Source organism: Anomaloglossus baeobatrachus, chromosome 2, assembly GCF_048569485.1.
Source record: "Anomaloglossus baeobatrachus isolate aAnoBae1 chromosome 2, aAnoBae1.hap1, whole genome shotgun sequence".
Lineage (NCBI taxonomy): Eukaryota > Metazoa > Chordata > Amphibia > Anura > Aromobatidae > Anomaloglossus > Anomaloglossus baeobatrachus.
The window spans coordinates 356,989,605-357,009,095 of record NC_134354.1 but is presented as its reverse complement, the minus strand read 5'-3'; the positions used below and the strand labels follow the sequence as shown (position 1 = coordinate 357,009,095).

The 19,491-nt window shown below is 41.1% G+C and overlaps 2 non-coding genes across 2 annotated transcripts; both read right to left on the bottom strand.

Moving 5' to 3' along the window:
* Positions 1-15,672: 15,672 nt before the first annotated feature.
* On the bottom strand, positions 15,673-15,745 carry TRNAV-UAC (transfer RNA valine (anticodon UAC)). The gene has a single exon. It is a non-coding gene; the product is annotated as a tRNA-Val (tRNA).
* A 1,408-nt stretch (positions 15,746-17,153) lies between these two features.
* TRNAV-CAC (transfer RNA valine (anticodon CAC)) lies at positions 17,154-17,226 on the bottom strand. Its single transcript has one exon. It is a non-coding gene; the product is annotated as a tRNA-Val (tRNA).
* Between the last annotated feature and the right edge of the window lie 2,265 nt (positions 17,227-19,491).

Genomic DNA, 19,491 nt, shown 5'->3' with positions numbered 1-19,491 from the left:
GATTGCTGGACATCACAGTGCTGTAAAAATAAATCTTTAAAAAAATGACGTAGCGCTCCGTGGTATTTTTGATTCTCAGTGCAGATAAAGCAGACAGCTATGGGTTGCCACCCCAGTCTGCCTGCCGTTACATTGGTTGGCAATCAAAATACAGGGAAGCCCATTAATTTTTTCTATTTAAAAAATAGTTAAAAAAAAAAATGACGTTGGGTCCCCCCATTTTTGATAGCCAGCTAAGGTAAAGCAGACGGTTGTAGCCTGAAAACCACAGCTGGCAGCTTTACCGTGGTTGGGGATCCAATGTGGAGGTCCCCTCAGGCTCTTTTTTATAATTATTTTATAAATATTAATAATTACACAATAAAAGTAGGGTCCCCCCCAAATTGGATCACCAGCCAAGGTAAAGCGGACAGCTGTGGTCTGGTATTCTCAGGGTGGGAAGGTACATAGTTATTGGGCCTTCACAGCCTAAAAATAGCAGGCCGCAGGCACCCCAGACGTGGCGCATCCACTAGATGCGCCAATCCTGGCGCTTCACCCCAGCTCATCCCGTGCCCTGGTGCAGTGGCAAACGGGGTAATAAATCGGGTTGATACTAGCTGTAAAGTCACCTGAGATCAAGCCCAGCAGTTTGTGATGTTATGGCGTCTATTAGATACCCAACATCATAAACTGTCAGTACTAACAAAAAAAAAAAAATCGACAAAAGAAATTTATTTGAAAAAACAGTCCCCAAAACATTTCCTCTTTCACCAATTTATTGTAAGAAAAAAATAAAGGGGTCCCACGACGACTCTGGACTGTCTAGAATATGGGGGGGAGACACTCAGGGAACGTATCCCCCATTTTCTAGGAGTGCGGACCCTTCATGTGAGGAGTGTGGGTGCAATGAATCTGCACTCACTCTCCCCGGGTCCACAGCAGCAGAGTCTATGTCGTAATGGTTGCTACCAAAGCTGCAATGCCCTGCTCATGAGGTAAGGGCATGCCTAATCAGGAGAACTACTGTAGAGGAAGCTCTGCTCACTGGTATATAGGTGCTCAGAGGTAATAATAGATAAAATTAGTGAGTAGCCTTGGCACTCTAAATCTCCCAGACTAAGTCAGTAAGTCACAACGGATAGTAATGTAAAATCACTCTTTATTGGTCCGTATTAAGAAAAAAAAATTTTTCATAAGCATATATGTTTTTGTCCAAAACAAGTTACAAATGACGTTTCGGCCTGAGCCTTCGTCAGATTGGACTTATCTGCATGTAATCATGAAAAATGACAATAATCAGTATCACATAAGAGTGAGAGAACAATAACATAAACTTGAACAATGTAGAGGTACAATTGGGATGCAGCAAAAAAATTGCAACACAGCAAGAAATGAAACACATGATACAAATGTCATAATACAGTACAAGGACAATATAGTAATGACAAATATGGGGTCAGAGTAGGCTTAGACAGCTCTGGTATGAAAAAGATATCAATCATAAAGTAACATGTGCAGTAGGTGTAGAGCTACAGTATGCATGGCAGAGCTAATGGGTAGACCGACCATAGAAAAAGAACGGAGAAAAAGTGGAGAAAAAGTGGAGAAAGAATGAATAAAAAGTGGAGAAAAAGTGAAGAAAAAGTGGAGAAAAAGTGGAGAAAAAGTGGAGAAAAAAATGGATAAAAAGTGGATAAAAAGTGGAGAAAAAAATGGATAAAAAGTGGAGAAAAAGTGGAGAAAAAGTGGAGAAGTGGAGAAGAAGTGGAGAAAAAGTGGAGAAAAAGTGGAGCACCCTTTGCTGCCTTTCATGTGGCACTAAGGGGTGCTTAGCTTTGTATTTAGCCAAAAAATGAAAACAAAATGACGTAGGGTTCCCCCTAGTTTTGTAGCCAGCTAGGGTAAAGCAGACGGCTGCAGCCTGCAGGCCACAGCTGGCAACCTCACCTTGGCTGGTAATCCAAAACTGAGGGCACCCCACGCTGTTATTTTAAATTAAATAAATAATTAAAAAAAAAAACACGTAGGGGTCCCCAAAATTGGATCACCAGCCAAGGTAAAGCAGACAGCTGAGGCCTGATATTCTCAGACTAGGGAGGTCCATGGTTATTGGACTCTCCCCAGCCTAAAAATAGCAGGCCGCAGCCGCCCCAGAAGTGGCGCATCCATTAGATGCGCCAATCCTGGTGCTTCGCCCCAGCTCATCCCGCGCCCTGGTGCGGTGGCAAACGGGGTAATATATGGGGTTAATACCAGATGTGTAATGTCACCTGGCATTAAGCCCTGGGGTTGGTGAGGTCAGGCGTCTATCAGATACCCGACATCACCAACCCAGTCAGTAATAAAAAAAAATAGACGACAAACACATTTTTATTTGAAAAAACACTCCCCAAAACATTAACTCTTTAACCAATTTATTAGAATGAAAAACAAATCCAGGTCTGGTGTAATCCAAGGGGTTGCCATGACGATCCACACTGTCCCAGTCAATGAAGAGCAGGATGTTCCCCATTGGCTGGGAGAGCAGTGCAGTGACCTGAGCTAACATCAATGGGTCAGCCCAGGTCACTGCAGGGGATGACAAGTGCTGCTGTCAGCGAGGTACATTACCTGCGCTGATCTCCAGCACACTGACAGCCCCTGTCACTGAGTTCAATGACCGCCGCCTTCACAGCCAAGAATCGCGAGAGGCCCGTGACGTCACCGCTAGTCAGTCTCGGGTCGGAAGCGAGAGAAGGTGATGTGACAAGCGGCGGCCATGAAGGACAGTGACAGCGCTGAGGTCGGGATGGCGGGACTTCATCACCGCAGGCAGGGCCGGCTCCAGGTTTTTGTGGGCCCCGGGCGGAAGAGTCCCAGTGGGCCCCATAAACACGCAGACACACACACATACATACACGTACATATACATATTTAAAGGCAAGCTCACAAAAATACATATAAACAGACAAATCTATACAGTCATATACACTGACATACATAGATACACATCATACATGCATACATACAGAGACACACACTGCTATGCTGCATACATACATACATACAGACACACACATACTGCTCTGCATGCATACATACATATAGACAGACACACACACACTGCTCTGCTACTTACATACATATAGACAGACACACACATACTGCTCTGCTGCATACATACATACAGACACACACACACACTGCTCTGCTGCATAAATACATACAAACAGACACGCATACTGCTCTGCTGCATACATACATGCATACATACATACAAACAGACACGCATACTGCTCTTCTGCATACATACATACATACATACATACAGACAGACACGCATACTGCTCTGCATGCATACATACAGACACGCATACTGCTCTGCTGCATACATACATGCATACATACAGACAGACACGCATATTGCCCTGCTGCATACATATATACATACATACAGACACGCATACTACTCTGCTACATATATACATACATACATAGACACGCATACTGCTCTGCTGCATATATACATACATACAGACACGCATACTACTCTGCTACATATATACATACATAGACACGCATACTGCTCTGCTGCATATATACATACATACATACAGACATGCATACTACTCTGCTACATATATACATACATACATAGACACGCATACTGCTCTGCTACATATATACATACATACATATAGACACGCATACTGCTCTGCTGCATATATACATACATACATACAGACACGTATACTGCTCTGCTGCATACATACATGCATACATACAGACACGCATACTGCTCTGCTGCATACATACATGCATACATACAGACACGAATACTGCTCTGCTGCATACATACATGCATACATTAAGACAGACACGCATATTGCTCTGCTGCATATATATATACATACATACAGACACGCATACTACTCTGCTACATATATACATACATACATACAGACACGCATACTGCTCTGCTGCATATATATATACATACACGCATACTGCTCTGCTACATATATACATACATACAGACACGTACACTGCTCTGCTGCATACATACATGCATACATACAGACAGACACGCATATTGCTCTGCTGCATATATATATACATACAGACACGCATACTACTCTGCTACATATATACATACATACAGACACGCATACTGCTCTGCTGCATATATACATACATACATACATACAGAAATGCATACTGCTCTGCTACATATATACATACATACAGACACGTATACTGCTCTGCTGCATACATACATGCATACATACAGACAGACACGCATACTACTCTGCTACATATATACATACATACATACAGACTCGCATACTGCTCTGCTGCATATATACATACATACACGCATACTGCTCTGCTGCATATATACATACATACATACATACACGCATACTGCTCTGCTGAATATATACATACATACAGACACGCATACTGCTCTGCTGCATACATACATACATACATACAGACACATATACTGCTCTGCTGCATACATACATACATACATACAGACACGCATACTGCTCTGCTGCATATATACATACATACACGCATACTGCTCTGCTGCATATATACATACATACATACAGACACGCATACTGCTCTGCTGCATATATACATACATACATACAGACACGCATACTGCTCTGCTGCATATATACATACATACATACATACAGACACATATACTGCTCTGCTGCATACATACATGCATACATACCGACACGCATATTGCTCTGCTGCATATATATATACATACAGACACGCATACTACTCTGCTACATATATACATACATACAGACACGTATACTGCTCTGCTGCATACATACATGCATACATACAGACAGACACGCATATTGCTCTGCTGCATATATATATACATACATACAGACACGCATACTACTCTGCTACATATATACATACATACATACATACAGACACGCATACTGCTCTGCTGCATATATACATACATACAGACACGCATACTGCTCTGCTGCATATATACATACATACATACAGACACGCATACTGCTCTGCTGCATACATACATGCATACATACAGACAGACACGCATATTGCTCTGCTGCATATATATATACATACAGACACGCATACTACTCTGCTACATATATACATACATACAGACACGTATACTGCTCTGCTGCATACATACATACATGCATACATACAGACAGACACGCATATTGCTCTGCTGCATATATATATATACATACATACAGACACGCATACTACTCTGCTACATATATACATACATACATACAGACACGCATACTGCTCTGCTGCATATATACATACATACAGACACGCATACTGCTCTGCTGCATATATACATTCATACAGACACGTATACTGCTCTGCTGCATATATATATACATACATACAGACACGTATACTGCTCTGCTGCATATATACATGCATACATACAGACACGCATATTGCTCTGCTGCATATATACATACATACAGACACGCATACTGCTTTGCTGCATATATACATACATACATACAGACACGCATACTGCTCTGCTGCATATATACATACAGGTTTTTGTATAGACTGACTGTAGGTTCTTGCTATTTTAAGACGGCGAAATGTGGGCCCAGTGATTGAGTATTTAAAACCTTAACTGGGTAATAGTGAGGGGTTTTTTGATCAGTGACTAAGGGGAAAATGGGAGCAAGTGTGACATCCCAGTAATACTGAGAATATTTTAGGTGGCTTTATACTCCCTAGTTATAACTGTGGGGACAATTTAGAATTGGCTAAAACTGCCCGGTCAGTGCTGGGCACTAGTTGGTTGTGATCTATAAATTATTATGCCTTATTATGCCTGCCAAGAGTAAAAAGATGTCTTAAATTGACTATATTGATCGGAGCAGATATTAGTAACGTCTGATCCGTTTTGAGCCGCAATATGCGTGCCAAAGATGGGAAACTATGTACTAACTGAGTTGTGAGTCTACTTAAATTCCGTCCGAATTTCCGGTCTGGGTACTACATCAAAATGTGAACTATTTTTCTGTCTGGGCTGGAGCTGATCCGTCCTTGTTTTTCATGGACAGAAAATGCTATATTAAAATGTCGGACCTACTTTGTATCCTGGACCTTCCGGGTTAAGTTGACCCGCAAGTGCGTTCCACAGACCGGAAATGACACACGATTCAATGCCGGATCTAGTGTAAATCCCGCCCCCACTTCCGGTTACGTCACACATCTCCCGCGGCATTTAAACCCCGTAATCGATCTTGTGCATCACACGTTCCCTGAGGAAGAAGGTGAAACGCGCGTCGGAACAGGAGGGGTGGCGCTACCACGGACACTATATACTGGTTAGTAATGCTATATGCCCATATGACTATATAACCGCATAGCAGTGTCGACCAATGCAAACATGTTGACTGTGGTCAGGTACTAGGAGACCTTGAATTGGGTGGCCGGCAATTCATTGCTTTCCGGTTTTCAGAGATATGGTAAGGGGCGGTTCAGCCTTATATGTCATACTATAATTATATCATATACTAAATGCCTCTCTGAGGACCGGATAATAATATTGCGGCACTAATACTGCTTTGTGGTTTAAATGACCCTGCTAGAATTGGCTATTTACTACCTGACTGCTGGATAAGTAACGCTGCGGCAAGTGTATTGCCGTGTGTTTCACTAGTTGCACAAAGAAGGGCTTGGAAGTGATATTGCCGCTGGGTTGCTTAGGCTAATAACCAACTGTTAAGGGGTGCTTTCCTAAATCTAGGGGCATGATAAATAATTAAACTAGTATACTATGTTAATATGGCTGAGCTATAATCATTATTATTGATTGCATCATTGTGTCCTTATAGTATCCACCTCTGGTTGTGCAGACCTTGCTTATTTTTAACAAGTGTGTTGTTTGTGGTAATAAAATAAAAATAATTTTTTTTTTCATGTTTTGGAACAAAAGCCACTGTGTCGTTTAATTGATAGCTTGGAAAGGTGGTATTCCGTGTTTCTATATAGTAGGCTCCTGCTAGTGTTTAATATTCATGTTTAAATATCTGTTTCATTACAGAGGTTGGTCTTTGGGGGCCATTATGGACTTTAAAGCCAGAGAGTTATCCTGGCGTGATAAAGCGTCTAACATTTTTAAGCAAGGATGCACAACAGATTTTAATAACCCCCGCCCTACTAGTAAAGAACAATGTCTGAAATATAAGAACCTGACCCACAAGAAAATGAAAATTTGGTGGACTAAAATTTCTTTAGAGCATTATATTACCTCCAAGATTGTACCTAGAGGCTTGAGGATCCAGACGTATCCCACGTTCCCATTAGAGGATGAGGAGCTAACTAAGAGGTGGTCAGAAGCGGCTCTTGCCTGCTCCAACAGCTTTATGCAAATTATTGTGGAAAAAAATACAACTACTTTACAATCCCTGGATGGGGAATTAGAGGAAATACAAAAGACTATGGTACAAGAGATTGGTGAAGGAAGTTTTAAGAATTTTCTCACTGAATTGGATAAAGACATAGAAAAATGGGAAACGGAAATAAGTTTACTAAAAGGTAAAAAATATCACAGAGATTTGGCCGATTTTGAGTGTGGAAAGATCTTTAAATGGCAAAATCCAAAACCCAATATCAAAAGTTCCTCCAGAAACATGTCAATATCATCAGCAGCTTCGGCTAGTGAAGGGGAATCTATTTCCAGCGAAGCTGAAGCTTGGGATAAGAGAATATTGAGAAGTAGAGGTGGAGAAAGTGGTAAAAATCAAAACCAATCCAAGATATACCAGCATGATGGCTTTACCAGGGATGATCGACTTAAGGTGATTAATTTGTCTTCTCATATTCTAACTACTTACCAAATTAGGGTGTTGGAAAAAGGTTTATCCTTTTCTCCATCTACCAATATTGACAAATTCACCTTAGTCAAGGATGTGCACCTCTTTGCGCGTAAGATTCTTTTAAAAAATTTTTTTTATCAATCCAAAATAGGAGAATACAGTGTATCAAAAGAGGAACAAGAAGCACTACTAACCTTGAATTCCCTGGCTATAGAGGGTGGCACATCCGATACGGTAAGCCAACTGGATTGTGTGGAAATGAATGACGATAGTGATTTGGGAGCAGGGGGTGGACAGATAATCTTTCCACCGTACCTTTGTCCGAAATCTAAAAGATTTCCACCGTTTTCATCTTGTCCTGCAGTGGACATTTTTGTTAAATTGGTTTCAAAGGAAATTGAGGAACTTGATTACAATAAACATCCACCTTCTAATCTCTCTTACTCTGAAAGGAAGGCCTTGAAGGAACTACAAACTTTATCTGATGTGACCATAAAGCCCGCCGACAAAGGCGGGAACTTGGTCATTTGGCCTAATCAACAATACGAGACCCAAGCTTATAAGCTGCTAAAAAATTCCAAAAATTATACAAAATTGTTCTATAATCCCCTTCAGAAACATCAAGCGGAGCTATTTGAGATATTGGATCAAGCCGTGTATAAGGGGATTATTCCCAAAAAGGTTATGGAGGCATTATTAATATCCAATCCTAGAATGCCTACATTCTATCTCATACCCAAATTGCACAAAAACAACATTGATCCCCCAGGCCGCCCCATTGTATCGGGCAATGGGGGACTCTGTGAAAGGGTATGTGACCTCATAGAGTTTTATTTACAACCTCTGGTCCTAACTCTTCCATCTCACATTAAGGACACCACCTCTGCTCTGCAGAGGATGGATAATTTGAATATTGGTGATAGTGCCTTAATGGTAACAACGGATGTCGAGGCACTTTACTCCTCAATTAGACACCAAGACGGTATTGAGGCAACTAAGTTCTTTTTGGAATCCAGTAATCTTGATGTCCAATTAATTCAGCTTATTCTAACCCTGTTGGATTATATTCTTTCCCATAACTGTTTTATGTTTAAGAATGAAATCTTTTTGCAAGTACAGGGTACGGCTATGGGGGCTTCCTGTGCCCCCTCTTACGCAAATTTGTTTTTGGGGGCATGGGAGCGATCCATCTTTCAGACGGAGCCGGATGAGTCGGTGTGCCTGGTCCAGAATTGGATCAGGTACATAGACGACATCTGGTTTGTCTGGGAGGGGGATACTAATGATTTGGAGAGCTTCATGGATCGTCTTAATAACAATAATAAAAACATCTATTTGACGTACAAGTTTGGCCGTACAGTTGAATTCCTAGATGTCATCATACAAGCATCTTTGAGTGGTGATTTAAGTACTAACGTGTTTCGGAAGAAAACTTCCACTAATACGCTACTACACGCGTCCTCTTGCCATCTTCCATCTACTATTAAAAGTATTCCGATTTCACAATTTTTACGAGCAAAAAGAATCTGTTCAACACAAGAAAACTTTAAGGCCCAGGCTAATGAGCTTTCCGATCGTTTTCTAGCCAGAGGATACAGTCGGAGGTGTATACGGAAGGGCTTTAGGAGGGCGAATAACACCTCCAGAAATCAACTGTTGTATTCCACCAATGATAGGGTCAGTAAAGAACAACCAGTGAGGTTAATAACATCGTATAACAACAAATGGAATGACTTTGTGTCTATTCTGAAAAAGCATTGGAACGTATTATTGGTTGACCCATCATTAAGGAACTGTTTGCCAGACCGACCATTGGTGACAGCGAAACGTGCCAAAAATCTTAAAGATCTTCTAGTGAGGAGTCATTACACGGGCTCTAACAAGGAAACAAAGACAAAGCTTACTCCTGGCTTTTTTCCTTGTGGGATGTGCAAGGGTTGCCTAAATATGATTCGAGCAAAGACCTTTAGCGGCAACCGGAATTCAAAGGAATTTGATATTCGAAAACATCTATCTTGCACGTCCAAAAATGTGATATATCAAGCCAAATGTGGGTGTAACAAATAGTATATAGGACTCACCACTAGGGAACTAAAAATTAGGGTACGAGAGCACGTGCGAGATATTGAGAAATCTAAAGAGGCTCGTGAAGGAGAACATCTTAAAACATTACCAAGACATTACAAGCAGTTTCATAACTCTAATCCAACATCACTTCAAATTAAGGCAATCGACCAAATTCAGATTGACTCTAGGGGCGGAGACGTGGGGGCATTACTAGGAAGACTGGAAAGTAAATGGATTTATATGCTTAACACTGTCTCACCAGTGGGTTTAAATGAACATTTCGGGTTCAGTTCTTTCTTATAAATAGAGATTAAGGGTGTTGTTTAGGCGGGCCATTTTCATTTTAATTTTTATCATTGGTTTTAGGTTTTAATCTCTTTATAAGCAAATTGCACGGATCGTATGGGGCTTAACCATACATTTGCAGTCTAGTGTAGACCTCTGAAATGTATTTACTTAGGCCTTCCCTTCACTCTGGCTCTTCACCTGCAGCAATGCATGATATTATGAATGTTTAAATGTAATATTAATACTCTTCTGTTTTTTATTATAAGATGGCACGTGTAATACATTAATAAGGCGGTTGGCATCGTATGGTAGCATCCTCTATGCATTGAAGTCTATTGGTTGGAAATGTATCCAGAATACTACAAGCAATGAATAAAGGAACATTGAACGGCCTCAAAAAATCGAAAGAAGATGTGATATGGATGAAATAAGATTATTAATACTTTTTTTTTTTTTTTTATTATCATGATTGAAGTTGTAGTAATAGTGGGAATGAAGGCCATGGTGCGCATGCTCATCCGTGGCTCTTGGTGTCTGCTTCCAGTTCGTGGTCTTGGCGTCTCGCCGCCGGCCCCCCGTCCCACCGGCACGGCCGTGCCGAGGGGGTGGGCTGCCGGGGGAGAGGGGTGTACCGTGATCGGAAGATGACAATTGACCGGGGGGCTTGGTTGAGCATGCGCCAATTAGTGGCATTAAGGGGGATGTATTGAGGTTTTTGTATAGACTGACTGTAGGTTCTTGCTATTTTAAGACGGCGAAATGTGGGCCCAGTGATTGAGTATTTAAAACCTTAACTGGGTAATAGTGAGGGGTTTTTTGATCAGTGACTAAGGGGAAAATGGGAGCAAGTGTGACATCCCAGTAATACTGAGAATATTTTAGGTGGCTTTATACTCCCTAGTTATAACTGTGGGGACAATTTAGAATTGGCTAAAACTGCCCGGTCAGTGCTGGGCACTAGTTGGTAGTGATCTATAAATTATTATGCCTTATTATGCCTGCCAAGAGTAAAAAGATGTCTTAAATTGACTATATTGATCGGAGCAGATATTAGTAACGTCTGATCCGTTTTGAGCCGCAATATGCGTGCCAAAGATGGGAAACTATGTACTAACTGAGTTGTGAGTCTACTTAAATTCCGTCCGAATTTCCGGTCTGGGTACTACATCAAAATGTGAACTATTTTTCTGTCTGGGCTGGAGCTGATCCATCCTTGTTTTTCATGGACAGAAAATGCTATATTAAAATGTCGGACCTACTTTGTATCCCGGACCTTTCGGGTTAAGTTGACCCGCAAGTGCGTTCCACAGACCGGAAATGACACACGATTCAATGCCGGATCTAGTGTAAATCCCGCCCCCACTTCCGGTTACGTCACACATCTCCCGCGGCATTTAAACCCCGTAATCGATCCTGTGCATCACACGTTCCCTGAGGAAGAAGGTGAAACGCGCGTCGGAACGGGAGGGGTGGCGCTACCACGGACACTATATACTGGTTAGTAATGCTATATGCCCATATGACTATATAACCGCATAGCAGTGTCGACCAATGCAAACATGTTGACTGTGGTCAGGTACTAGGAGACCTTGAATTGGGTGGCCGGCAATTCATTGCTTTCCGGTTTTCAGAGATATGGTAAGGGGCGGTTCAGCCTTATATGTCATACTATAATTATATCATATACTAAATGCCTCTCTGAGGACCGGATAATAATATTGCGGCACTAATACTGCTTTGTGGTTTAAATGACCCTGCTAGAATTGGCTATTTACTACCTGACTGCTGGATAAGTCAAACTAGAGGAGATTATTATTTTTGGAGGCAGTATATCAAATTTTTACTAGCAGTCCTACCTTCATTAAATATTTAAAACATCAATTTTTATTAGATAAATTTAAAAGTACAAATTAATCCCACACCGTGAGTGATACACACAACCAACAAAAACAAAACAAAAATTCGGACACAAATAAGGCCACAATTATGGACCCCTTTTTATATGCGGAGTTTGTTGTGGAGATTACGGTATTGTTTATCTAGATTAGGGCAAACAGATCTAGATACGCCCTAAATCTATCTGTCCGCTACCTGTCAATGGAGATATAACTTATGTTACACGCACCCTAAAGTTAAAGAGGTGCCCCCACTCCACGACGGCTAGCCCTTTATAGCTGCCCCTAAACTCCCTCACTGATACAGGTACAGGCAGTTTAGATATTTAATTAATTTCGTTCAAATAAGGAGATCACTTATCTTAGTATTCTTACGGCAGCTCTTTGCATAAACACAGTCCAGAAAGAGGAGAAAAAGCTCATAAGGCCACAGTTGGAGACCCCTCCACCTTTTTGGACTTCCAGTATTGTCTATTCAGATTAAGGTACCAGAGTCTAAATGCACCCTACCTCAGTCTGTCCGCTACCTGACAATGGAGATATAACTTTCGTTACACGCACCCTAACGTTAAATAGGTGCCCCCATTCCACGGCGGCTAGCCCTTGGTAGCTGACCCTAAACTCCCTCACCAATTCAGGTACAGGCAGTTTGTATATATTTGGATACTTAAAGATGGTCACTTATCTCATCTTATGTTCTCATGGCAGCTTTTCCACAGAAGAATACAGTCCGCAATATGTCCAAAGGAAAAAACTCGACGCGTTTCCCCCCACTAATATATATTGGGGTTCATCAGGAGTTTCAAGGCACAATCGCCATTCTGATGTCCAGCTGCATATATGGCAGCAGATAACCCTCAAGAGACGGTGCTTGTGGCAGAGCACACAGAGCACGCAGAGCCTGACTGCTGGATAAGTAATGCTGCGGCAAGTGTATTGCCGTGTGTTTCACTAGTTGCACAAAGAAGGGCTTGGAAGTGATATTGCCGCTGGGTTGCTTAGGCTAATAACCAACTGTTAAGGGGTGCTTTCCTAAATCTAGGGGCATGATAAATAATTAAACTAGCATACTATGTTAATATGGCTGAGCTATAATCATTATTATTGATTGCATCATTGTGTCCTTATAGTATCCACCTCTGGTTGTGCAGACCTTGCTTATTTTTAACAAGTGTGTTGTTTGTGGTAATAAAATAAAAATAAAAATTTTTTTTCATGTTTTGGAACAAAAGCCACTGTGTCGTTTAATTGATAGCTTGGAAAGGTGGTATTCCGTGTTTCTATATAGTAGGCTCCTGCTAGTGTTTAATATATACATACATATAGACACGCATACTGCTCTGCTGCATGCAAACATACAAACACACACCTTGCTCTGCGGGGCCCACACACGCGGCTCCGGGGGCCACACACACGGCTCTGCGGGGCCCACACACGCACAGGGGGACAGGGAGGGGCGGGGAGGGAGTGATGTCCCACATACTGATCAGGTCACGGTGCAGATGGGGCCCACACAGCGCCGGAGGGAAGCGATGTGCTGGGGGTCGCTGACTGGCACTGTGACTCCTTCATCTGTGCGACCGAGCAGGACGCCGGGCGGTAGCTCCGCCCACAGATGATGCTCAATGCAGGAGAACACAGTGAACGCTGTGGTCTGCGGGCCTTAAAGGGCCGGCAGCCACAGTTTCCAGTGCCAAGGACTGCTGCCCCCGGGCCGACCGCAGGTAAGCCGAGAGGGACCGTGTGTGTGTGTCTGTGTGTGTGTGTGTGTGTATACGTGTGTACGTGTGTACATGCCGCGGGCAGGAGGGGGCGGAGCGAGCTAAGCGGGGAAGTGTGGGCTTCCTGCACGTAACTAGGATAAACATCGGGTTACTAACCAAAGCGCTTTGGTTGGATACCCGATGTTTATCTTGGTTACCAGCTTGTGGCAGGCTGCCAGCAATGGCTCCTGCACACTATAGCTGTAAAAAGCCCTGCTTTTTGCTGCTAGAACCGTTCTCGAACGTATCTAGAACTATTGAGCTTTTGCAAAAAGCTCGAGTTCTAGTTCGATCTCGAACAGCCCCCAAAATCACTCGAGCCTATAACTGGAGAACCTCGAACCTCAAACCGCGCTCAACTCTACCCAGGACCTCCTGCATGTTAAGCAGAAATGATGACCACTACACTATGAAACCTGACAAAACGTTACTGTGTATTGGCTAGCAGAGCAGAATTGTGACTGACGGGGCCTTTTTATTGCTGAAGGAAAGTATTTTTGGTTAATGAAACATTTACAATTATTATTACATATTTTACCAGTTTTATTGCTACAAAGGGATTTTGCTTAAATTGAAGTTTATATTGAAGGTGTTACTTTTTTCTCCATAGTTTGGTCTTTTGCTTTTGTATTTATGGGAACTATATATTTTGAAACAAATAGGATTTTTATAATATGGGATTATGTTTTCTGCTAAAACGGTCAATAAAAAAGAAACCCAAAATTGTAGTTCTTTTTGTGATGGAAGCCAAAATGTATTGTCATTTGGCAACGAAACCAAGAATTTCACATATTACAAGTCGATAGGAAATTACTTCAACACCAAAAACAGATTGGTTTCACTGGGGATTGAACGCAGGACCTTCTACGTGTGAAGCAGACGTGATAACCACTACACTATGAAACCTTTGAAATCCTGCAAAGTAATGGCAATTAGAGTCGAGTTTTGACCGCCAGGGAAAAAAAAAACAAATTCGTAGCTCTGTTGGTGATGGAAGCTAAAACATCCCGTTATTCGGCAACAAAGCCAAGAACTTCATATATTGTAGTTTAATTGAGTATTATTTCAACACCAAGAACAGATTAGTTTTACTGGGGATTGAACGCAGGACCTTCTGCGTGTTAAGCAGACGTGATGACCACTACTCTATGAAACCTGATGGAAAGTTACTGTGTATTGGCTAGCAGAGCAGAATTGTGACTGACGGGGCCTTTTTATTGCTGAAGGAAAGTATTTTTGGTTAATGAAACATTTACAATTTTTATTACATATTTTACCAGTTTTATTCCTACAAAGGGATTTTGCTTAAATTGAAGTTTATATTGAATGTGTTACTTTTTTCTCCATAGTTTGGTCTTTTGCTTTTGTATTTATGGGAACTATATATTTTCAAACAAATAGTATTTTTATAATATGGGATTATGTTTTCTGCTAAAATGGTCAATAAAAAAAGAAACCCAAAATCGTAGTTCTCTTTGTGATGGAAGCCAAAATGTATTGTCATTTGGCAACAAAACCAAGAATTTCACATATTACAAGTCGATAGGAAATTACTTCAACACCAAAAACAGATTGGTTTCACTGGGGATTGAACCCAGGAACTTCTGCGTGTGAAGCAGACGTGATGACCACTACACTATGAAACCTTTGAAATCCTGCAAAGTAATGGCAATTAGAGACGAGTTTTGACCGCCAGGGGAAAAAAAAAACAAATTCGTAGCTCTGTTGGGGATGGAAGCCAAAACATCCCGTTATTCGGCAACAAAGCCAAGAAAGTTATATACTGCAGGTTGATAAGGAATTATTTCAACACCAAGAACACATTGGTTTCACTGGGGATTGAACCCAGGACCTTCTGCGTGTAAAGCAGACGTAATTTCCACTACACTATGAAACCTTTGAAAGCCTGCAAAGTAATGGCAATTAGAGACGAGTTTTGACCGCCAGGGAAAAAAAAAACAAATTCGTAGCTCTGTTGGGGATGGAAGCCAAAACATCCCATCATTCGGCAACAAAGCCAAGAACTTCATATATAGTAGTTTAATTGAGTGTTATTTCAACACCAAGAACAGATTGGTTTTACTGGGGATTGAACGCAGGACCTTCTGCGTGTTAAGCAGACGTGATGACCACTACTCTATGAAACCTGATGGAAAGTTACTGTGTATTGGCTAGCAGAGCAGAATTGTGGCTGACGGGGCCTTTTTATTGCTGAAGGAAAGTATTTTTGGTTAATGAAACATTTACAATTTTTATTACATATTTTACCAGTTTTATTCCTACAAAGGGATTTTGCTTAAAAGGAAGTTTACATTGAATGTGTTACTTTTTTCCACATAGTTTAGTTGTTTGCTTTTGTATTTAAAGGAACTATATATTTTGAAACAAACAGGATTTTTATAATATGGGATTATGTTTTCTGCTAAAATGGTCAATAAAAAAGAAACCCAAAATCGTAGTTCTCTTGGTGAGGGAAGCCAAAATATATTATCAGTTGGCAACAAAACCAAGATTTTCATATATTACAGGTTGATAGCAAATTACTTCAACAGCGAAAATGGCTTGTTTTTACTGGGGATTGAACCCAGAACCTTCTGCATGTGAAGTAGACGTGATGACTACTCCACTATGAAACCTGTGAAATCCTGCCAAGTAATGGCAATTAGAGACGAGTTTTGACCGCCAGGGGAAAAAAAAAATAATAATTTGTAGTTCTGTTTGTGATGGAAGCAAAAACATACCGTCATTCGGCAACAATGCCGAGAACTTCATATATTGTAGTTGGATAGCGTATTATTTCAACACTAAGAACAGATTGGTTTCACTGGGGACTGAACCCAGGACCTTCTGCATGTTAAGCAGACGTGATGACCACTACACTATGAAACCTGACGAAAAGTTACTGTGTATTGGCTAGCAGAGCAGAATTGTGACTGACAGGGCCTTTTTATTGCTGAAGGAAAGTATTTTTGGTTAATGAAACATTTACAATTATCATTACATATTTTACCAGTTTTATTCCTAGAAAGGGATTATGCTTAAATTGAAGTTTATATTGAATGTGTTACTTTTTTCTCCATAGTTTGGTCTTTTGCTTTTGTATTTATGGAAACTATATATTTTGAAACAAATAGGATTTTTATAATATGGGATTATGTTTTCTGCTAAAATGGTCAATAAAAAAGAAACCCAAAATCGTAGTTCTCTTTGTGATGGAAGCCAAAATGTATTGTCATTTGGCAACGAAACCAAGAATTTCACATATTACAAGTCGATAGGAAATTACTTCAACACCAAAAACAGATTGGTTTCACTGGGGATTGAACCCAGGACCTTCTGCGTGTGAAGCAGACGTGATGACCACTACACTATGAAACCTTTGAGATCCTGCAAAGTAATGGCAATTAGAGACGAGTTTTCACCGCCAGGGGAAAAAAAACAAATTCGTAGCTCTGTTGGTGATGGAAGCCAAAACATCCCGTCATTCGGCAACAAAGCCAAGAACTTCATATATGGCAGGTTGATAGCACTACACTATGAAACCTGATGAAAAGCTACTGTGTATTGGCTAGCAGAGCAGAATCGTGACTGATGGGCCCTTTTTATTGCTGAAGGAAAGTATTTTTGGTTAATGAAACATTTATAATTTTTATTATATATTTTACCAGTTTTATTCCTACAAAGGGATTTTACTTAAATTGAAGTTTACATTGAATGTGTTACTTTTTTCTACATAGTTTAGTCGTTTGCTTTTGTATTTATGGGAACTATATATTTTAAAACAAATAGGATTTTTATAATATGGGATTATGTTTTCTGCTAAAATGGTCAATAAAAAAGAAACCCAAAATCGTAGTTCTCTTTGTGATGGAAGCCAAAATGTATTGTCATTTGGCAGCGAAACCAAGAATTTCACATATTACAAGTCGATAGGAAATTACTTCAACACCAAAAGCAGATTGGTTTCACTGGGGATTGAACCCAGGACTTTCTGCGTGTGAAGCAGACGCGATGACCACTACACTATGAAACCTTTGAAATCCTGCAAAGTAATTGCAATTAGAGACGAGTTTTGACCGCCAGGGGAAACAAAACAAATTTGTAGCTCTGTTGTTGATTAAAGCTAAAACATCCTGTTATTCGGCAACAAAGCCAAGAACTTTATAGATTGCAGGTTGATAGGACATTATTTCAACACCAAGAACACATGGGTTTCACTGGGGATTGAACCTAGGCCTTCTGCGCGTAAAGCAGACGTGATTTCCACTACACTATGAAACCTTTGAAAGCATGCAAAGTAATGGCAATTAGAGACGAGTTTTGACCGCCAGGGAAAAAAAAAAGAAATTCGTAGCTCTGTTGGTGATGGAAGCCAAAACATCCCATCATTCGGCAACAAAGCCAAGAGCTTCATATATTGTAGTTTAATTGGGTATTATTTCAACACCAAGAACAGATTGGAATTACTGGGGATTGAATGCAGGACCTTCTGCATGTTAAGCAGACGTGATGACCACTACTCTATGAAACCTGATGGAAAGTTACTGTCTATTGGCTAGCAGAGCAGAATTGTGACTGACGGGGCCATTTTATTGCTGAAGGAAAGTATTTTTGGTTAATGAAACATTTACAATTGTTATTACATATTTTACCAGTTTTATTCCTACTAAGGGATTTTGCTTAAATGGAAGTTTACTAGTGATGAGCGAGTACTAAAAAGCTCGGGTGCTCGAGGCTCGGGCCGAGCATCCCAAGATACTCTTGTACTCGGCCCGAGCACCGAGCCCAATGTTATCCTATGGGAGACCCGAGTATTTTTGTGAAATGACCCCCGGCAGCATGGAGAAACCCTAAAAATGTCACAAAAGTCTCAGAAGAGTGCTCAAATGACATGGCAACAGCATGGGGAAGTCCCCTTGAAGCATTTATCACTCAAAAGTCACAGCTATGAACAATTTTGTCCGCGTTTTACGCCATTTTTACGGACTCATCAGAAAACCTTCCAAAATGACCCCAAAATGATTTTTCATGGCAGAAATGTTAGGGGCACATACCCAATAGTGAGATAGAGCTGGTGTATGTTACTTTTTGAGATTAATACATGAAAGATTTTACGTAAAACATTGTGTGGCACTCCGATGTCGCTGAGAAGAGACGTACATGAAGGCCTCTTGAGTCTAATGTGCCCATTTTGAGGAAGTGAGTCTTTGTAGTATTTTCCTTTGCCAGGGCAGTCCAAAATTGTGAGGTTCACCAATGCCCCTGCATAGAGACGTGCATGAGGGCCTGTAAACCTGAAGTGCCCATTGTAAGGAAGTGGGTCTATTGTAGTATAGCCCTTTGGCAGGGCAGCCAAAAATTGGGAGGCTCCACGTTGTCCCTGGATAGAGACGTGCATGAGGGCCTGTAAACATGAAGTGCCCATTGTAAGGAAGTGGGTCTATTGTAGTATAGCCCTTTGGCAGGGCAGCCAAAAATTGGGAGGCTCCACGTTGTCCCTGGATAGAGACCTGTTAGGTTCTTAGTGCCTCCGTGCTTGCATTTAAAAACCGCACGTGTGTGCCTGTTGGTGGCAGCTTTCCGCTGCACTTGTGTGCGTTTTGCAAAAACTTGGATATAACGCACAAGTCTAGTGAATACACA